Below are 4,538 nucleotides of genomic sequence, written 5' to 3'. Positions count from 1 at the left end.
TCATTATTGTTTTCGACAAAACAAAGCCTCGACTTATTTCTCATCTTAAAATATTCTTATTCTAATATTGTTGTAACAACTATTGATAATAGTGGACATAATGTGTATGTGTTCAAGTAAGTAAATTGACTCAAGTTAATCAAAGTTATTATACTGTTACATAAAAAATACTCCCTACTAATTTACTCAAAATTATTTAAACTTGATCAAAATCATTTCAATTTGGTTAAAATCAATCCAAAACAATTATAGCAATTATTATCAGTAGTTGTTATAATTGTAACGTAACTATTACGTGTTAAATTGGCTCAAGTTAATCAAAATTACTATACTATTATATCAAAATATTTCCTACTAATTTAATCAAAATTAGTTAAATTTGACCAAAACTATTTCAATTTGATTTAAATCAATTCAAAATAGTTATAACAATTATTATCAATAGTTGCTACCCTTTAACAATTATGGACAATGACTGTTATAATAATGTTAGCCCGATTTTGATCAAATTGAAATGATTTTAATCAAATTTAAATATTTTTAATTAAGTTGGTAAAAAAATTAATATAATAATATTATATATATAATAATTTAGATCAAATTAGAATAATTTTATTTTATATTAGAGCAACTACTTTAACACGTCATAACAATTACACTGTAACCGTTATAATAGTGTTAAAATAAAATATTTTTGAGATGAAATATATGTTAAAGTGTTATTTTAATTTTTTTTAATATATACATATCCTTTTGATGAAATGATAATAAAGGGTACTCTTATGATTTTTACCCCTAAAAGAGTTAGCGGGCATTGTTCTATGAAAGTCAAGAAACTAATAGTTTTATTCGAACAAAAAGATTTATTCTTAATGATGGTACGTTTTCATTTAAAAATGGACGGTTGCATACTTCTCACCCTTTTTTCCACCAAACCCTCGAGATTGAAATACTCTGTTAAAATAGAATAACTAAGAGTTTAAAGGAGGGTCAGTGAAAGAAGACTATATTAGATCAACACTATCATTGGCCATAGCTCAAGCTGTGTCGATCCATTTATATGCTATATCAAGCCGAGCTTGACACGTAAACTAGCACAAGCTGTGCTGGGTACGGCCTACGATGGCACATTCGATCACTTGGCTAGGCTACCTTAGGCATGGCCAGGCAAAAATTTTAATATATATATATAGAGAGAGAGAGAGAGAGTTTTTAAAATATATAATAATTATTAATTAGAATGAATAATCCACCCTAAACAATTCATTTAACATTAGAATGAAATCTAGGAGCAGTTCGTTGTTCTTGATAAATAAACATTTACGAGACTCTGTTGGGAGACATGTTGTGCACGAGTTTGACGCTTGTATGTATAGCCAATATCTGCAGGAAAATACCTGGCACCACGAACATTGTTAGGCAAATTAATCATTAGAAATATCACAGATTCACTTAAGTAGCAGGACGTCCCATTTTTTTTAAATGATTAAATCCAAGGAAAATCAAACAGTACTGATTGAAATTTCACTCAAATTGTTGTAATTATATACAGTTTGATTTGATTTTAATAAAATCCAAACATATTTACCCGTATGGCTTAGTTTCTGAGCTTCTGAAATAGATTTTCAATAAAAAAAAATAATCAATTAAACTCGTATTCAAGTAGTTCGTAAGAGTTCAGTTCAATTTTTAAAATTGGAAAAGACTTTTATATTGCAAACCTTTCTATTCTGCTTAAATTGAAGGGGCGCCCTACAATAAGAATTTTTATGGACAGGTTCAGATCTTACCAATTACAGTGCTTACAAGTGCAAGGAGTTCATATATTGGTACTCCTGTCGAGCTTTCGATATTGCCAACCTATAAATTGAAATAGAATTGCAAGTCAAAAGCATGAGGATGATGAAAATAGACAACAGGTTCGCGCATGTATTTTCTCGATTCAATCAACGTAAGCCAACAAGAACCATGCCACGCCATCAAAAGCATTTTAAACAACTGAGCCATGAAAGCCTCAAAAACCATAAGGATTAGCAACCAGTATGCACTGTTGTGTGGTACTACTATCATTGACAGAAGGTAGAAATATATTGAGAAAGTTGGATCTGAAGTAGGACAAAGTTGTCATGAATTGATCCGACAGGATTGCACTTTGATGCTCAAGTCAAATATCTACTTGAGGAAGAGAAGGTGGAAATTTTCAAATGTCAACACATAAGTAGGGATTTTATAGATTAATTTTGAAGACACCCAATCGATGTAACACCATAAGAGATTTATTATGTATCTATTTGCATGCGTAGTTATCTAATCCTCATTAAGTGTGGAATGATAACTGCTCAAAGGGCTAACACCATTTGAGATGATGGAAAATAACCCTGAAAACCAGCTACTTTAGATGGATGGTACATGCACGAATCATTTCTGTCCATGATGTAAGCAGGCAGCGAACACAAGGCAATGGATCGAACCAGAAAAAGATACCTAACATGAAGACATTAGCAAGCATCATATCCATGGATATAAATTAGGCAATCCAACAGTAGTTTGGAGGACATTTGACAATTTTTTCAGATGCATGCAGAGCTAAAAAAGCAATTTCAGCTTCATTTTAATCTTGTAAGAGAAATGCATAAAATGTTTCTCCACTTCTGAAAGATTTCTAAAGAGAGTGGACTACGAGTACTGACTTACCAACGATCATATGGTATGAAGTAGGAACTAAGGATTTTGAACCACATAAAGATTTATCTTAACTATACTTGATTGATTCATTTTGTTTGTATTTTTATTTCTGCTAAAAATTATAGAATTGAACAAGAACTCAATATGAATCAGTGATTATTATGAATGCAAAATTCTTGCAAAATATGAACCTGACCCATTTTCAGTTATGATAACTCTAAGCAACCTAACTCTTACAACAGTATGAAACAAAACAAAATGTTGGACTTGCTTTGCACTTTTTGAAGATAAAGACTCTCATTCTATCTATCTAGTAAAGTAATCTACTGCAATCAGTATTGATTCTGTCTAGACTTAGGTAGAGGTAGCATATCATTCCCCAATATTCAAAGGGCCATGTTATACAAATCAAATTTGATTGTGCTGTAAACCCATATTGTATTCAGGTAAATCTTTTTCTTTCATCACATTATCAAACAAACCGCTTAGCATCTTCAACAATGACATGCCTGAGTCACTAATGTTATCAAGGCCCTGGCTCCAATGTGTGCTCCCTAGAAGCCCTGTTGTGCTTCTCGGTAAGTTTGCTTCTTCTACCATTAAACACTTGCGTTCAGAATAGGCTCTTTTGTAGAGCATTAACCAACAATCACAAAAATTTGTCCCAAATCTAACTCATTTGGCTTGTTATTCATTTGTTAGCAATTTTCCTTCACTTCTATAGTCTTTCATCAAAACAACTCCATGCTCGGTGAGAATTTCCAAGGTGATTATCACAATCGAAGAGTTAGTTGGTCTGAAATCCAACTTTTCTAGAGCATCTAGCTGAGTGTTATATTCATGAGATATAGAATATAATGCAGTTTCCATAACTTTATTAATCTGAGTCAACTCATGATATCTTGGTAAGTCAACTTGTCATGTGCCAAACTTTCTGTCAATCTGATTTACCACTAACTAAAAATCACTGTAGATTTAAAGAGAATTGACTACCATTTCTTTCAATTGTGTTAAAATTAACTTAACCATAAAAGAAAACATGTACAGGGTTTATATAGCTAACATAACCCTAAAATCATAAGAGAAAAAGACATATCTACCCTTACTTCTCACAACACTCCCCCTCAAGTTGAACATATATATCAAACATGTTCAACTTGCTAAGAACAGAATTAAACATAGCTTGGGGTATAGCCTTCGTAAACATATCAGCAAGTTGGTCCTCAGATTTGACATAAGGCAAACATAATTCTCCGGAATCAAGTCTCTCCCGAATAAAGTGGCGATCAATCTCGATGTGTTTAGTCCGATCATGTTGTACTGGATTATTTGCAATATTGATTGCAGCCTTGTTGTCACAATATAGCTTGAGGGGTAATTCTGCTTTTAATCCCATGTCTTCCAACAAAAAACACAACCACAACATTTCTGCAAGACCATGTGCCATGGCTCGATATTCTGCTTCAGCACTGGACCGTGCACAAACATTTTGTTTCTTACTTCTCCAAGTTACCAGGTTTCCTCCCAAAAAAGTGCAATAGCCAGAAGTGGACCTTCTATCATCTCGAGAACCAGCCCAATCTGCATCAGAATAACATTCCACTTTCAGATTACCACCTCCTTTGAACAACAAGCCTTTTCCGGGACATGACTTTAAGTACCTTAAAATCCTGTCAACAGCCTTCATATGGACAGTTTTAGGAGCATGCATGTACTGGCTCACCACACTAACAGCATAGGTGATGTCAGGCCTAGTCATAGACAAATATAGTAATTTTCCAACCAACCTTTGATACGTTCCCTTTTCCAGACTTGTAAGATCTTCCCCATTAGAACCAGTAAGATCATGATTT

General features: G+C 33.0%; 1 long non-coding RNA gene across 1 annotated transcript; it reads right to left on the bottom strand.

Moving 5' to 3' along the window:
• Positions 1-1,209: 1,209 nt before the first annotated feature.
• LOC141819385 (uncharacterized) lies at positions 1,210-1,866 on the bottom strand. Its single transcript, XR_012601055.1, has 2 exons — positions 1,791-1,866; positions 1,210-1,397 (listed from the first exon to the last, which is right to left on the bottom strand). It is a non-coding gene; the product is annotated as an uncharacterized LOC141819385 (long non-coding RNA).
• Between the last annotated feature and the right edge of the window lie 2,672 nt (positions 1,867-4,538).

This window comes from Curcuma longa, unplaced genomic scaffold, assembly GCF_044706935.1.
Source record: "Curcuma longa cultivar G26 ecotype Majalengka, Jawa Barat unplaced genomic scaffold, ITB_CL_G26_1.1 contig_4814, whole genome shotgun sequence".
NCBI classification, from domain to species: Eukaryota; Viridiplantae; Streptophyta; class Magnoliopsida; order Zingiberales; family Zingiberaceae; genus Curcuma; species Curcuma longa.
This window is presented reverse-complemented; position numbering and strand designations above follow the sequence as displayed.